Raw genomic sequence first — 18,773 nt, forward strand, 5'->3', positions numbered from 1 at the left:
ACGGTTTAATTAATTAAATGTATATATTCTATTCTATTCTATATGTATATATATATAAAATAATTTCTTATAAAATTAATTTACAGTTTAAATAATTTTCTATTAATATATTAATACTAAATTTCTATTAATATATATAAATAATTATATGTATATATATAATTATTTAATCTCAAGTTTAATGATTTTATTATTATTTTCGGCAATTTTAGTAAGACATTTTGAAGACAGGTTGGTGCGGGTTAGATTCGGAGGGTGCGGACGGGGTGACGGGGGTGGTGGGGGCAGATAGGTTCGGGCTGGCAAGCGCTGGCTTCACTGTCTCATAGCCATCCTCAGCGGCCGCACGGTCTGACGCTGGCAGAGTCCGCGAACTACTGCGCTCGACGCGCCATGTAGTTTTTGCCCAACATTAAAAAACAAGCCTCAAACTGTTGTCAACTATCAAAAAAGTTGTTAAAAAATATTCCGGGGCAGCAGCTGACACCCACCAGCCGGGGACTTCGGGTGAGTTTTGTTTAGACGTTATGTCTCAGAAGGATCAGGCGCGTAAAAGTTTGAGCGTGCGAGGCTGGCGCGGCGCCGCAACAGGTAGGGCGGTATCGAGCGAGAGATACGCGCTCACTTTTACTTTTCGTTTAAGGGGGCCTGTAATCCCGGGCCCGCCATTTTATCTCGAGGCCGTCTGGATCGTCCCGTACTCCACGCACCGTCAGCACAACTTTGCAATAGCCCACCTGCTCCCGTCTCTTTTTTTAGATATAAGTATTCTTTTTTAGCACTCTCCGTTACGAATGTTTCTATATAAGGTTAAGATGTAAGCTATCAAATTTAATATCAACAGTAATGAAGGTTCATCTATAGGCCAAGAAAAATATTCACATTTTTTTTCATTCATAGGTATTTTTTTTAATCTTATAAATATTTTTAGTCACGACTACATATTTATAATAAATTCACAAATCGATTTTAATTTCCTATATTAAACATATTCCAGTTTCCAATAATATATAAAATATTTCAACATGAGAACAATTTACACAGTATCTTTTACCCGATTTCCGTTATTTAAGAAAGTACGAAACATGATATAACAAAGTTGTGAAGGTATCCCTTTACTATATAAATGTTTCACACTTTCATAAATAGCGGCCAAGTGCATCGTAGCTTCAATTCTACGAACCGTTGTAGCATTGGCAGCTCGTAGCACTCCGTTCCGTTGTACGGAAGTCATAACCGCGGAATGAAAAACTGATATTCCAATGTATTTTATTAAACTCGTACTGGAAAAATAAAACGAGAAACTTTAACAAGTGACAATTCTTAAACTACTGGTTCAAATTGAATAAAATTTGAAATTTATACAATACCTGCTTAGTTACTGAAAATGTGGGATTGGGGTTCGAAATTGGCCTAAATTACTTCGCGAAAAGAATGGTGGATACCTCAGAAATTAAAAAAAAATTAGAACTCAAGATATGTAGAACTAAATGAAATAAAAATTAAACGTTTAACATTTTAAAGCTTGGATCTGAGCCACGATAAGTCGAGTAGATGAAGCAAAGCTTCTGAAAATGTTTGTAGGAAATTTTGCAGCATAAATATCGACGGTAGAGATAAAAAATATTGGCAAACCATGGCCTGCCCTACTACCTGCACACGGAAGGACCAGTATAACTCCATAAATTATATGACGTATCGGTGGCGTTATATTAGTCCACATAAATATAATCAAGTCGACAGGCTAAGAAGACCAAGAGTGGAAACAACTAACAATTATTTTATTGAAATGAAAAAATAAACAAAACAAATTGAAAGAATACTATTTAAAACGGTTTTAGAAATAAAAGTAATTGTCATAACGAATTTTACGATATTGTACATAAATTTCTCAGAAATCTTCAAAATGTTGATGTTCTTATCCCGGGATTCTTCAGCCTCGACCGTAAACGGAAACATGCGTTGTAGCATGCAGATTGGGATTAGGCCAAGTAAATAAAGTTTTAAAAGAACACATATAAAACTAAATATCTAAAAAAACTATTATCACTCTAAAATATAAATAGGAAAAGTATAATATGGCTTTATCTCTGTACTATAAGTATTTTTAAAGTTTAGTCGGTTAAATTGGATAAACGATTGCAATTTTATTCACTAGTGATTTAATTCTTATTTCCTCGCTATAATATTAGCGCTACGCTATATGAATTGTTAAAAACCACTTACTGTTTGGATTTCATTATAATCCTGCAATATTCTACATACAATACTCAGGCTGTATCACTTCATCGGATAGGTAGATTTATAATGTACATCTCTAAAGCTTACTTTAGTATTCAAGATAGCCGCATTATAAAAATGATCAGTAGGAATAAGGCAAAACTAATTTGAATAATAAATGTCGCAAACATGATAACAGTTTCATTTGTTAGTATGAATTTCAATTTGAAAATTAAAATACCTTTCTTTTACTATGAATGTGGTAGAGATAGGTTTTAAAATGATGAGCTTTTCTTTCTTCCGATAGTTATAGAGATAAGTTCACATTTTTTGCTTTATGCAATTGAAGACATTTTTAGGAATTTCATTTTAAAGAAAACGTTAGTTACAAGTATTTTGAACAACACTCGCAAATGATTTATAACTAGCTTCAGCTAGTTTGGAATTAAAGTTATTATAATACACTAGAGTTTGATTGCGGCTTTGCCCGCATGTGTTTCCTTGCGAAAGCGAAACAGAAACGATTATCATAGAAACTTTCACCCAACATTATAGTAATATTTAAAAAGTGTAGCGTTTATTTCAACAGGAGTCTATATATACATACTAAATTTAATCAAAATCGGTCCAGCGAGCTAGAAAGCGGTACCACTTTCGCATTTACACTATTAGTAGTGCGATGTAAAAATAGTAATAGATTAAGAATTTGATAAAAAATGTCTGCTTGTATATTTGTTTTCTGAAACCACTGGACGGATTATAATGACACTTTTTATCGTATAGCTAATAACCTAGGGAACATAAAGGGTATAATAATTCATTTTGAGAACTAGAACAGCCAAACTATAATCAAACGATTTAAAACTTTTTCCACAAAAAAAAATTAATCGACTTCCAACGGGTACAATCTTAGCAAAAGTTTGACAGTCTGGTTAAAAGCATCATCTGTTTACGTAGAATCAACATCACATCAAGTTTCCTTGCATTAACCTCTATGGCGCGGTAATAGCGGCGAGTTTGCATTGAATTTGGGTAGGTTGTTGTGTTTTAGACGTACAAAATCAAAGATCGAAGATGTGGAACTCTAAGAGGCAAGCTGCACTATATCATTTAGTCAACGCAATCAAACGAATCGCGAGCATCGGCTAGTTGAAAAATAAAGATTTTTTTTCAAATAGAATAAATGTCACTTGAAGTGTAAGATCTGTATAACAAGATAACTTCCAACACTACTGAACACATGACTTACTTTCTAGATAGTTAAACGAAACACTTTTTTCATGACCTTACCTTTTTACGCACGAGTCACTCGTCTAGTATTCAGTGAAATTTTCCTCGCTCAGCGTCCTAGCTAAGCTACAAATGAAACGATATCAACTATGAGTATGTAATGTATGTACGTATTTACACAGTCGTGTCGCTACGTACTGCGATTACATTTTTCCGTTACTCAGTGAAGACATTTTTAAACGGTTTTATGTAGCTCACGCCGTTTGTTTTATTCTTGGGTCAAATTTACTAGGTAATCAAAATTTCACCCTCTTCCTGTCAACCGATTGATCTGAAATTTGGTAGACGCCTTTTGTTTTGATGACACTATAATTATGTACATTCAATATTATTGAAAATTCAAGATGACCGCCGCTACAAAATGGCGGTTATCCTATTTTATTATCAATTCCTTCAATATGGGTATCAATTGAAATGCCTTATCAAGTAAAATACAGTTTACTATACAAAATCAAAATTTAAGAGGGTCGCCGCCACAAGATGGCGGATTATAATTGGATCGTTAAGTTTAAGTTATCGAATAAAATAGAATGAGAAATAAAAACTAAAAACTTGAAAATCTAATCAATGCTTATGTTTAAAATTTATATAATTCATCATATTTATTTTATGCCCATAACCACGACTGTATGTATTTAATATTTTTTTTGCTTTTGGTACATTTATCTGTAAAATTACTGTTTACAATAAAACCCGTCAAATTAAAAAAAAAAAACATGTTTACCTTTTTTATTTAGTAAAAGAATTGAAAAATTGACAACTTGATGTTAATAAAGAAATGTAAGGTTCTTAAGCGAGATCTATTAATAAGCACAAAGAAACTCAAATCTTCAAACATTTAATAACTTTGTTCGTGTCGATGCAGCATCCTCCATTTCCATCTATCCCCTGTCATATTAATGCGAACACTTTATTAATCATTAACACGATTTACAATATTATTTACTTATTTTAACTTTCTTGCAAAGAAACTAACGTGCTGAGCGTTTAAATTTATTCGTATTAATGATCGTGTTTGGTTCTTCTATAAGTAAGTATAGATCGCTCTTGTTTCCGAGCCAATTTCGACTTAAGAAATTCCCGAGAGTGTTTGAATAATTTTATAAACAGTTGATATTTAAATAAAAGAATTGGTGAATTAATACATAATCAATAAGGATTATATTTAATGTAGGCAAAAATGATACAAAGAAATTCAGAAAATATTTAACGCCGTGATTGAGCAAAACTCAAAGGGTATGAAAGAATGTATTTTTTAATTTGTTATACTTACACGCTTTATAAATTGGCCACTGAAGTCCCGTCCTCAGCATACTTTCGGAAGTCTCCTACCTACGTAATCAAACGTAACCAAAATTAAAAATGTTTCTACTTCTGTTCGTTTTCTACTATGTATATCTACACATGACAAACGACTGCGTAACTTATTATTATAATTTTTATTGTTAAACATATTGATAACTTATGCCCGCGGCTTTACTCATACTTTGTATTTTTCCCGTCTATATAAATGGAATATGCGGAATTTCAAGATAACTGGTTGAAATAATGAATTGAAGAGTTTGGCATTTTTCATTTTAGTTGGAATTTGAAACAAAGGGGAAGTCTAAGCGAAGTTGATGTTGATAAAATGAAGCGATGTAGGGGATATTCCTTCATAAGCTCGTACTAACGGAGTAGCGGCTATATTTTCAGAAAGGAATATTCAACCGAGCATGCAGTATTGAAGCTTTTCCTTGCATTACTGACGTATGCTTTTCTTTGCATAACTAATGTTCTAGTAATGTGGTGGAGATAATAATATATCCCAATCAGTATTAATAAATTGTTATCTACAATAGGAAATAAAATAGAGGAGATAGTAATTGTATTACAGCGAAAAGCAATCACTCAGACCGGAAAATAACAACAGCTTCATAAAAAATTAAAATTGAAGTATTAATACTATAAGTATTGGATATTTTCCAAGGTCCTCGTGTAGAGGCCGCGGGCCGCACTAGGGTCGTCGGGCCCTCACGCTACGCAAGCTTGTCCATTTCATGCATGGCAGCCCACTCTAACGAATTATGTGCCCTTTATGTATTTTCGGACTGTTCAATACACATTCAAATATTGATTGGATAAACAAACAAGTTTTTTATATTGTATAAATATACTTGTTGTTTTTTATTTTTTTAATGCTATTATTATAGGCTAATTATTTTGCTATAAATAATTGATGTTCAAACTATTTTACTATTACTAGATATTTTCATTTTCTGTATCAACATCACGTGTTCTCGGTTGCATTGGAGACTGCAATGCCAGCAAGCTCGGAGTCAGTGTTTCGACTGTGGTTGTACAACCGGCCGCCTTCCTGACATAAACCGTCCATGAGAATTCTATTGTGGCATATCGCAAGCCAAGGCTATGCACAGCAATTGTCTCGGTGCGACATCAATGGGATTAGTGGAGTGAGCTTATTCAAGGTTGAATGCCGGTAATTTTGAATGGCAGGTGAGGGGTGGTAAATAATTTTATTTAATTTCTAATATTATAAATGCGAAAGTCTTCCTGTCTTTCGCATTTATAATTAGAAATTTCGCTTTCGCAGCTAAACCGATGGATCGATTTGATGAAATTTGGTATGCCTGTAATTGACTACCGTTCAAAATATAAACCTTTTTTTTTCGAAAATCTACCCCCAAACAACTATAATGGCGGTGAAAGTCGACGAAGCCAGTGGTAAAGCTAGTTTTTATTTTATTTTAAAACAAGATAAAAAATAAAAAAGATAAGCAAAAAAAATTTGTAGCATAAAGTACCTACAATTTTGTGAAGTATAAATGTTTTTTTACTACTAAGTATACTACTACCTGATGGAAAGCGATCACCGCAGCCTATGAACTGAGTACGAGGGAGAAAATTCCTTTTGAAGCATACAGTATGCGACACTTTGAACTCCCTGACGATGGCGAGAGGTGCGGTTGTGGAAAGAGGCAGTTTGCATCATGTCAAACAGTTCCTCGGAACACAGCCCATTATACAGACGGTAGAATATACACTGTGAAGCAAAGTCTCTCCTCAATTGTAGAGGCTCGATACCGTCTGAAATTTTAGGGTCGTCGACAACTCGAACAGTCTCTATATGGAGTCAAACGGCTTAAGCTGGCAATCGGGTGCTCCCGCCCACAGATGATTTCAGTACTCCAAATGCGAAACCTGCGCCTTATAAAGCAACAGTCGTTGTTGCGGTTTGAAATACCGCTTTGCCCTATTGAACACACCAAGTTTTTTCGATACCAATTTCGTTTTGCCTTCTAAGTGACTACCATACTGGACGTCGCTAGAAATGTCGATGCCTATGATTCCAATTTTATTAGAGATGGAAGGGGCCGTGCCCTGGAACTTTGGAGCCACAACAAATGGAATTATTTTGGTCGTAAACGCGCAAACTTGTGTCTTAGAGGGGTTGAACTTCACCAGATTTTGGTGACCCCATTCAGCTATTCTGGCTAGAATGTTCTCACCTTGGGACACAAGTTGTTCGCGGCTTTCCACAACAACGGAATAAGGGATAATTGCACGGCCCGAGTAGAATGTGCTCCCAGTGCTATCGTCTGCATAGCAATGGATACCTTCAATTGGTAGCATATCATTGATATGCAGAAGAAACAGTGTCGGAGATAACACGGAAACTTGCGGGACACCAGCACTTACTCGTATAACCATGCTAACAGAACAGCTTCCATCGACAACTGCTCTGATGCTCCTCCCAGATAAGAAGCTGGCGACCCATTTGCACAATCCCTTGGGCAATCCGGAACTTGGCAGCATCGAAAGAAGACCCTGGTGCCAGACCTTTATCATGATTAGGCTAAATCCTAATACGTCACCTTGATTCTCGATGGCAGAAGCCTACTGATGAGTGAAAAATAGGAGGACATCTCCCGCCGGCGACCATGGCGAAAGCATACTGACCGTCACTTAGGAGATCGTTAACCTGCAGGTTTCTTAGCAGCTGTGTGTGTGTGCAGCACGCTCCAACACCTCCAACAGTCTTCTCATGTATCAATACCATTCATTAGATCTCCCTACACATTACCATCACCCATCGAATCGATGGGTCTGAGCTGTCGCCCTTTTTGGGCACCGGGTGTACAAGTGCCTTCTTTTATGAAGCTGGGACTTGACCAGTTTTGTACGAAAGCGCGAAGAGGCGCGTCAATACCGGGGTACACGACTCAGGGGTACACTTCTTAAGCGTAACTGCAGGAATGCCGTCCGGCCCACTCGACTTATGAAAATCCAGAACCAACAACTCCTGCCGGACCACACATTGAGTGATTGATATCTCCGGCATGGAGGATTCACAACGCGGAATGTAAGGTGTGGCAGCTCCATCATTCATGGTCGAATTCGAGACAAATAGAGAGCCCAAGTCGGCTCTCTCTTTTCCACTATGGGCCATACTGCCATCCGGTTGTAAAATGTAGTGTTGATAAATTCGTCAGTTTGATTTACGTCAGCGGCGTAGTTAAACTAAGTGAGATAATTGAACATACACTAGTCTTTTCAACCGATAGAGAGATGGCTTTCCGGTATCCTCGCTGAGCGGCTGACAGTTGTACGACGCAATGCCAAGTTATTCTTTTATGAAAGGCTAGCTTACCGGCTTAGACCTGGTTCGCGAGAATAATACTTTCTCCGACATAGAAGGTAACGACATTAAGGTTAAGTAACTATAAAACTATAACTCAGTGAATTTTTCATTCTTTTATTTTTCAATTACATTAAACTTTAAGTAAATAATATCAAGACAGTATCGCTATAAGCCTAAATAGACTAAGCGTAAATAATATAAACGAACAAATTCGCGTTCGCCTCCATATTTTTCAAAATATATTAGAATAATATGAATGAATATATGATTATTCAAGGTTTTTCCCGCGGCTTCACTCGTGTTTGTTTCGTACGTTCACTCACAACTTATTATTGTCAATATCTGGGGTTCTAAGGGAGGTATCTCGTGAAACTTTTACCAGTGATTTTGAATTAGACTCTCCGCTAAAACTATGAAAACCTCAATCCATATAATATGTTTTGCGTGATGCGCGAACAAACAGATAAAAATTATAAAAAACATGTTTTGGCTTTTGTTAATAGTAGTCCCACAAGTATTTTCTTTTAATACGTCTCCTCATTACACACATAGCTCAATTACAGTAGATTACGACAACTCGCGACTACGCAGTAAAAAGCCACACGAATAAAGACAAATGCGTTTTTTATATTGAACCGCCCATCGCACTTTTGTTGCTTAGCTAGGACGCCACCGATTTAGTGGAGTGGATAACGTTGTTGGAGCCCGCGGTCTAAGAGTCATTTCGCAACACGTACCTATGAATCATTGTCGTTATAGATAAACATCAAAATGTTTAACCTAACAAGAGGTAAAATCAGTAAAAATGTGTTTTAGGACTGTTTAATACACATTCAATTATTTATTGGATAAACTAACAAGTAATTTTTATATTGTACAAATAAATATACTTGTTGTTCGTTGTTTATGTTCAAACTATTTTACTATTACTATATATGTTTTTATTTCGAAATCAGTTTTTTCTTTTCAGTATTGATTTTCTGATTTCGATACTTTTATTCATTCTAATTCATATTTTTCGTTATATAGTTAGCTCTAGAGATCTTTGTATGAAATAAGTTGATAATTAGATATAATTAAACTAATACCACTCACGAGGAAACATTAAATTTTTCAAGGGGTTGTTAAAATTATTATGAAATAATGGGGAAACATTGAGAATAATTACTGTGATAATTACAGAAATTACATAGGCACGTAATTGAAAAATGTTGCGCTGCTCTGAATTACATGTTAACTTTATTTTTAGACTCATTTTTATGCGCACATTTCATATTTACGTGAAATAAATTACATAATTTAACACCAAGTCAAACTGAAAAACTTAAAATTGTCTGTTTTAAAGTAAACTTGAACATCCCAAGTTCTGACGTCATAAACAATATTTGTTCTTAATTTTACACGAATTTTAGTCCACGTATACGGAAGTTATCATGATAGAATCAATATATAAATATAGAGACGATTTCAAAAGAGCCAATGATCGGGCGACAGCCTGCCCGTTTTAAGACCAATTAGTAAATGCAGGTGGCTGAGCTCGACAGAATCTAGATATAGACACAGTTAATATAAATTCTTTCAGTACTATAGCTGTGCCAGCTCAGTCCAGGAAATGAATGGCAGGAATCGAAAGCCGCATGAATGGTTCGCCGCTGCAATACCTTTGACTAAACTATACTATGTTATTTCAATTATTTTTATTATATACCTAACAGAACTGAATCTTTTAAGATTCAGGTCGGCTATTCAGGTTATTTCACCAATAACCGTCATGGAAAAACACATCAATTGACCACCCGATCAAAATATCGCTTAAGTTAATACTAGCAGTTGTTCGAAATTTAAAGTCAATGTAGCACAAATTAATAATTAATATTTAATTAAGAGAGAACATCCGAATCAAAATCATTTATGTATGAGACAAATAGGCGACTTCTCAACACCGCTGCAACAGCAGCAAAATTGGCTTATGTATATTGGCTTGGTATATAGGTATACAAAAATGTAACTAATATATATAAAATTTTCATGTTGTACAATTTAACAGAGGGATTAGAAGTGTTTTTCCGAACACCTGAAACCGTTTATGTCAACAGCATAGGACCTAACTCGGCGTTGCTATTGGTTTTATTTTGTTACACATCCGGCCGGTTCTCGAATTCAAACTCGCAATTCAAACGAAAATGTTGAAGTTACAGTGTTCTAGAATATTCTAAATCTGAGATTTCACTAGCGCTATCTAGCAAGAAAACTCATTGTGCTACTACATATACGTATATATATATAATCTGCAAAAATAAAAGAATAATAATTTAATTTACTTGTCTAAACTAAGACAATTTTGTTGGCTGTACTGTATTTGTTTACATAATAGATTGTACAAAAACAGGGTACTGTAGAGACAGTACCCTGTTTTTGTACAATCTATTATGTAAACAAATACGAAGCTATTTTGAGTTTGAATCATTTTATATTTATCATTATGTCGGGGGCCGTGTATTGAGATGTGGTCGATAGTTCATATTGCATTAGTTACTAATACGATAATTACCAAACTACATTTTGTGTTGCCATTAATATCAAATATGTTTGTTTATCCAAATAAAAGTTAAATAAAATCTTAACTTTAACTAAATTTTAAACTTTAAAAAACTAAACTTTAAAAAATTGTATTAAACTAAAATTAGAAATTAAAAATGTTCCACAAGCATACCCAAATGGCTGGCAGCAATGCCTCGTTGTATGGCAATGCTTATATTTAACGAATAGTTCAACAGTCCCCTGGTCAGTACAGAGTGGCCCATACATAAAACATATGTTCTTAAAAAAATAATAGCAAACAATGTTGATTCTGTAATTTGTTTTTGAATGTTATGAGTATATTTCAATGTCTAATAGACAAAGTATAAAATTTGTAAATTGTATACATAAATGTTATATGTGTATCAGTAATTACATAAATATTACATATAAAAGCGATAATATAATCATATTTAAAGTGCACATTTGAATAAAAAGACTTGTAAATATTGTATATCAACTTTTATATATCTAAACAAACGCGTCAAAGGAACTTAAAACCGCAGATATCGCTTTGTAGAACTAAAGTCAGTACGACCACGCACAAACTCTATCAACAATCTGTCAACAGACTGCGATGCCCCATTTGAAGCACACTAAACCAGTTTGCATTATCTGGAGTAAATTTTCGATGTTTCCGTGAATGAAAAATTCATTAGGAACCATAATTTCCCTTCGCTTTTTGAAGTGTATCGAATGAAAAACCACATAACAAAGATTGAAGTGCGTTTACGAGTATTTATTCTATCAACTGAAAATCTGGAACATCCAGTTAAAATAACGAACTATTTTCAATCGTGGTATTTGTTTTATAAGTGCTCCGAAACGGATTATAACAGTTGCTCACGTTCTTTTTGCTGACGTGCGGGATTTTTTCATATTACAATAGCGAAGTAAATACTTTTTCATAAGACTAATTAATATAAAATAACATATCAAACTTCAAACATGTTATAATATTGCAATTAAATACTAGTTTTGACTGCATGTTTTTCCCAATGAAGACATGATTTTCATATAAAATTTCACATTATAGTAATTTTGGAGTTCATTTCTGAAAGAAAGTAGCCGGTATTTGATCGGGAGTCTTTAACTACATAAATACATACAACATTTCATACATATCGATACCTGTGAAAGCCGGAACAGAAAGACAGACAGACTTTCGCATTTGTAATATTAGTATGGATATGCATGGAATTCTGACATTAAAGACTTTTGATCGTATCTGTGTTAAGATCAGGCCTATCATATCTGTATCAAGATTAGTCGCAAGTGTACCTACGCCTCGCAGGCATATTGACTCCTTCAGTTAATAACTTCGTACAAAACCAATTTGCTGCTCGCCCTCCTATCAAAGATGTAAATAGGCAGCCTGTGTGATGGGCACATCTGTATCTATAGTAATACGAGTATATTTGCGTGAGAGTCATAACTAATGTGGGATGAGTGCTTTTTGTTTTTTTTTTTAATAGCGGCGAAATTGCTGATTCTCTGCGCTAGAAATCTATAGGAAGACATACATTTGGCTGTTTATTTATTATCCATATATTGATTACTAGCTTTAAGAAAATTATGTTGAAACTGTCTTTCCAATTAACAGAATATGTATTTTTATTTTGGTTTATATTTGGATATGTATGATGAAATTATTCACGCTTTGAAGATTATTTTGGTTTTACGTTTGTATGGAAAGTCTACTTTGTATCCAAACTCCGCCCGCAGGCCCTTTAAGTCAAACACAAACGCTGTCAAAATGCAAATATAATTTATATATATATATATATATATATATATGTATATATATATATATATATGTATATATATATATACTTACTATATATATACGAATTAGTAAAAAACCTCCACACAGGAAACAATTTTCCCTACACGAATTTGGGACCTACATATTTGATATTTGCTTTTGCCTTGACCTACTTGTTGAATACAGAAGCGTACGGTTGTGCTTCAATGAAGTATACAGTACGTATATAAATTGTATTTCATAATAAGTGGCATACATTATGACTAGGTGTATTGAAATTTATAATTTCAATTTAAATAGCTTGTTTCAAGGACTACTTATTAACTGAGTGCTTTTAGTGAGTATCGGTACTTATAAGTTGTTCTGGGAAATCTAATAAAGCAGCTTTTATGGGTCTATCTTGTGTTTATCAAGTTACCTTGGACCTCTAAGTAGGGGCGGAAATGAGCGGTATGATTTGTGTAGGTAGTGCTGCAAGGCTGCAAGGTATAAATTTATTTTTCAGTATTCCATTACAAATTTGACCTCGACCGATCCAATTAATATTATCATGCGAAAGTTTTTATGTGTGTTATTAAATTTGGCACACGGGTAGAATATAACCAGGAATAACATATAGGGTACTATTTATCACGAAAGTCCCACCAAAGCGAAGACCTGGGGCACAGGTAGTTTTTGCGTAATAAAAAAAATGATTAGAAAACAGAAATATGTTTACATGTTTTTGGATGAAAAACCTGTATTAAAAGCTATATTTTTTAACAACAATTTCAGAAAAGTTACTAATTATTTTAACTTTCTTTCGAATTCGAATAGAGTAGTTGATTAGAGTATTTGACTTAAAGTAGAGTTCCAACTCGAATAACTGACTCTCATTAAATAAATCGTATGAAAATATATAAATCTGTGGTATGAAAATTTCAAGCCTTGTCGAACAATCTACTGTATCGTAACATACACAGAGCACGAAATGACCTTCCGTCCTTTGTGGTATTGACTTATGTCAAAAGTTGTAGTACAAACGTCATGTTTATTGTCTGTTTTCTAGTTCGGTGATTTTCTGGTAAGCCTTTATACAAACAGATATAAATGTATTCTTATAAATAAATAAAAAACATTGCAAGAAAGAAATCAACGAAATGAATTACAGAGCCAATAAATATATTATACTTTTGATAGTCAGTTATCCGCGGCGAGTGTCGTCGGTGCGATTCGGGCCAGGCCGGCTCTGATTCAGTGATTCGAGTCACTGAGTAACGATAACAACGATTGACAGATAGAGGGTGGCGATTTTGGCATTCACACCTTACCGTCTATATTTATAAATTATATCCAATTATATCCCTCACATTGATTCAGAAAGTAGAAACTTTTTTGACCGGTAAAACATTACTCGTATTCCGAAATTGCAAAATTTCTATTAAAAGATCAAAAAATTACGATATTTATAGAAATAAATATCGTAATTTCGACAGGTAGAATATCTGTGGCTATATTTCTTTACGGATCAGGAGGTTTTGGAAGCTAAACGTCCTTGGGTGCATATCGACTGCAATATTGTGAAGAGGCGAAATTGTATTCATCAATCAATTAATTAATTAATATAAGCAAAACACAGAATTATGTAGGTACTTCGGCACATTCTTTCTGATTAGTATTTATTATAGTCACATGGTGGCCATGCGTTAATTTTTGTTGATTACGGACCCAGGTATCAGTCAATCTTTTTTTCTGAGTTTTCCCTGGGAAATTTGGTTTGGAAACCTAAGCATTTTGATATCATCCGTTAAATTGATTGAGAATTGAACTTCAAACAAGTTCAATAAATGATGTAAATTATTCCCCTGCATAAAGTTTACTGTTCACACAAAAAGCGGAGTGACCTTGCGCAAGTATTGAATCCGGAATTCTTTGTTTATTTGCAAAATCTATTGGAAGCGCAAAATCCGATTATGGAAGACTTGATAATTTTTTTTATCACTGTGATTTTTTTCTCGTTCAATGGATTTCCTCTTGTTTAATGCATTTTGTTTCTTACAACGCAATTTATTCAACATAAGTCTTAGGTTTTTAAGAGTGTTTTTTGTTATTTCTTATATTGATTTTGACCTTATCCTTCACATATTTCCTGAGTCTTACTAAAAGAGAAACGGAAAACCAGGTAAAAGCACAGTAGGTACCTACATAAATTACTTATACATTTAGCTAAATCAAAATAAGAAAATGTAGTCGCACACACAAACGGTATGATCAATTGACTATAAATATTCAAAATAATTAATTTTCTGTCAGACGTACGCCAAATACGCAATGAGAACCTTTTAAGAATTTCAATTTCCGGACTTAGGGTTTAATAAAATTTGATCCCGTGATCCTATTTGATACGTATATGATGAAAACTCCCCCCAGGCATGATATGGGGCCAATTCTGTAAAATGGATCTCTTACGGCGACATTGCTATTTTGGACTGGATATTTCAAATCTGGTGTATTACATAGGATCAATCGTGTATTTGTCTGTCCATCGATCACAGTCAATTTGCACCAAATCTACTGAATCAAATCAGGAGAAATTTGGTAAAACAAGTGTAGTTCTATGAATAAACGCAAACGTGTTAAGTAAATAAATTTTAAGGGTGATTTTCGGGGGTAAATTAAGAAGTTAAATCCATTAAATAATTAAATTTACTGCTTTTATGAAGAAAATATAATAATATAATCTTAATTTTTTAAAACTATTAAACTCTATTTCTCTTGTTCTTCTTATTAGTTATATGTGATTGAATAAAATATTTCCTTTTTCTTTAAGCTTTAATAACGCATCTCAAGTAAGAACAGAATTTTAAAAAGTTTCGAAGCTAATATACCTAGGTAACAGTAGGTATCTCAACAATCTCGGAACGCTAGATAAGGCACTGTGTTTCCTAGTTGCTAAACACAAGTCCATTTCGTTCACTTGTTGAGTCTCAAGGGGGTGCGACGCGGGAGGGGACGGTGTTAGGAGCAGGTTAATTCCTATGGAGTGATATTGAACTAGTTGTTATGTTGTTTTATTACACTGAGCTCTGATGTTCTATGGTTGTTGAAGAATAGATACGCTCAGATGAGGCAGAGATACATTGCAAAAAATCGCAGCTCGCTATGAATGTCATTATCTGCAGCAGAGAAAACAATACCGTGAATTCACTAATAAATTAATTTGCAGTATTTTCATGCTGAAGCATGTGATGTTAACGAAGGTTGAATAAAAGTGAAATGGTTATTGATTTTGGTATATTATTCCGCCATTCGCTGCGCCGAGGTCTCACCGCACTTAAGCAGATTAATGGATACGCTTTCCTTTTATAGGTAGAGTATTTTTTACTTTTCATTTATTCAAAAAAGGCGCGTGTCCGCGTGATACAATGTTTCCTACGTAATTTAATATGTAAAATCATAATATATATAGCATCATAATATATATAACATAAGGTAATTTTAGATGCAGATATTTGTTACACTTTCCCTTCCTGATAAAACTGGTGTAATATTAACATAAACAATAAGTTTTTCTTCCGGGTCATTATTTTTCTATTTTATTGGTCCATGTCATGTTGACCAAATCTTAAAAAAAAGTGAGCAAAGTTCACACTTACGCCGTGCTCGACGATTCATCGGACGTAAAGTTTGGCAAATAGTAGTCTCTGGGTCTTGGGTAATAACTAGGTTACCTGGTTGCGACAGCTTTATTATGTTATTAGCGATCCGTCCTGGCTTTGCTCGGGGGTGACTATTGTTGTAGATAAAACTAATAGGAGTAATAAAATCCGGCTTTTTCATTATAATGTTATAATAAAAAAGATATTTCTTTACCATTTTTCATCAAAATCGGTCCATCCGCTTTTGAGTTCATTCGTTACGAACAAAATTACAAATCTTTTATCTTTATAATATTATTACGGATATTATGGACGAGACTCATGGGTCTGCACTAAGACTGAACTGGTATCGCGGGTCAAATCGACACAACACAGAAACGAGCACAAGGGCACAACAGAAATTATTTTGCCCGCACTGGGAATAGAATAGTGGTTACCACTACTCCAATGAGATCATAATTGAAATATATTTGCTTCTCTATATGGTTTGAACTGTAGAGATAGATTTAAGAGATAGATTTAAACTTTTGAATAAATTATGAAATAATAAATTGTGCATTTAATAAATTATTACAAATATCAATGGAAGTATTCAATATAACAGTCAATGATATTACTACAAACTAGTTTCGTATTCTGGTCGAGACAAAAGCAGACAATATTATGAAAATAAAAAATATATTACGCTATTCTTGGTCTGGTCACGTCGGAGGGTGCATGGGGTCACGCATTCCTATACCATTTGACTTTGTGTCTGTAATTAAATAAAATTATGAAATAGTTTAAAAAAATACCGCGTTAATAAAAAAAAACCACATTCTTTCGAAAATTTATTATTTATTAGATTTGACTTGAAGCGGTGGTGGTGTAATGGTTAAGACCCCCGCCTGTGGATCGAAAGGTCCCAGGTTCGAATCCTACTCGTGCCACATGAGTTTGTATACCAATGTGACTCATGTATAGTAGTTTTTATCGACCACCATTTGCTTCCGGTGAAGGAAAAACATCGTGAGGAAACCTGCACACTTGTTGATTATTAACTTGTGTCTGAAATGGAGAAGGCAATGGCAAACCACTCCATTAATGATGCCAAGAAAGTTGTTACGTGTGTTTCCGTCCATGTAATGACCACGACCCTCAGCCATGAGGAATACGACTATGAAGAAGAGAGATTTGACTTTAAAAAACCGGTTTCTGTGAAATTAATATTTCTATTATTTAATTTTAATATCTCTTTTTAAAATTTTAAGTTTATAATCATGACAAAATTCTATTTTAGTAAATTAATAGAATAACTTCTCCAAACATTGTAACGCACTTTATTTAGGTAAGTAGTATATAAACCTGTTTCATTAAGGTCTAGATTTCCTTGTTTATACAGTTAATTGAAGATCAAATCTATGCAAATCTCTTTGACTTGAAGCTAAATTGATTTCGCAACGTCTGACGCATGAGCCCAAATTCGAATCATGATTTTGCGCCATTTGGAAGCAAGCCGATCAATATTGTGTATGAATCTAATAGCCGATGTATATTTCAATGGTAGAAATAGAGTAGAAATTAATGTTTGACTATGATTTTGTTCTAACATAATATTTTTTACTAGTTTCATGAAATACACAATAATGGGAAAAGGCGCAATTCAATGACAATATGTATTATTTATTTATTTTATCTATTCGGAAAACTTACAGCTGTTCGTAACAAATTAAAAAAAAAAACACTTAGTTAATGACTATAAAGCCATTTACAAGTTTTCACAATTAAATTACGAAAGTATTATTATTATTAATATTATTTCTATGAGTTTATTACTATAATATTGAAGCATTATTTCTATTACGTAATCTGACGCGAATAAATGAATTATGAATTATAAAGTCCAAGAAACGCTCAAATACATCATAACAAGTACATTAGTAAGTAAGTATAAGTACTGTAATGTAAACTACTTAGTTACTAAGTTTAGTAAAAGAATTAGCCACAACATGCCTAATCGTTGAATGAGCAGTATGTTGTTTCTTATAGTGAGTACTAAGTATTATTATTATATTCTGGGTTGAATTTTATAGTACTTTTAACCTAAAGGGGTTTAACGGGAGTTAACAAATACTCTTTCATTTTTATTCTATGGGTATGGTAGTTAAAACCATCTCAAAAGATTTAGAAATAAAGATTTCATTTATAAATCAAGTAACTAATAAAGTTGCAATAATTAATGTTAAATGAAAGAAAGCTTAAAGAAGAAAAAAGTTGATAAGAAGTGAAATGAAACTATTATTCAACGGTTTAACCGAGCGTGGAGTTTCCTATATTAAATTCCGATATCTCGGTAATGCAAAATTCTGCACCATTTTTCGGTTTCGCTCCGAATGCAAATAATAAAATATTTTCAAAAAATCATATGTGGCCATATTTATATATTCATCGCAGCGAAATGTCTTTATCTTTAAAAGTAACATTCAATTGGTTAGAAAAATGTTTCTCGTAACCTTAAATGCATTAGTTTTAAAAAAAGTCACTCAAATTTTTATAATCTGGCACCCTACATACTTAATTTTATAATCAATTAACTTTATCACACAACACTCGCATGCGTCCTAGGCCCGCAATTATTTAACACTTAGTTTTCCCAAAC

General features: G+C 33.7%; 1 protein-coding gene across 11 annotated transcripts in view; it reads left to right on the top strand.

The window, feature by feature from the left end:
- The first annotated feature begins 334 nt into the window (after positions 1-334).
- Positions 335-18,773, top strand: part of bma (black match) — a 99,876-nt gene continuing 81,437 nt past the window's right edge. For all 11 annotated transcript variants that reach the window (XM_053768451.1, XM_053768452.1, XM_053768453.1 and 8 more), the window contains exon 1: positions 335-507. The gene's annotated coding sequence lies outside the window, so the exon portion shown is untranslated. The remainder of the gene's footprint in view (positions 508-18,773) is intronic.

The sequence above is a fragment of the Plodia interpunctella genome, chromosome Z (genome assembly GCF_027563975.2).
Source record: "Plodia interpunctella isolate USDA-ARS_2022_Savannah chromosome Z, ilPloInte3.2, whole genome shotgun sequence".
Classification (NCBI taxonomy): domain Eukaryota; kingdom Metazoa; phylum Arthropoda; class Insecta; order Lepidoptera; family Pyralidae; genus Plodia; species Plodia interpunctella.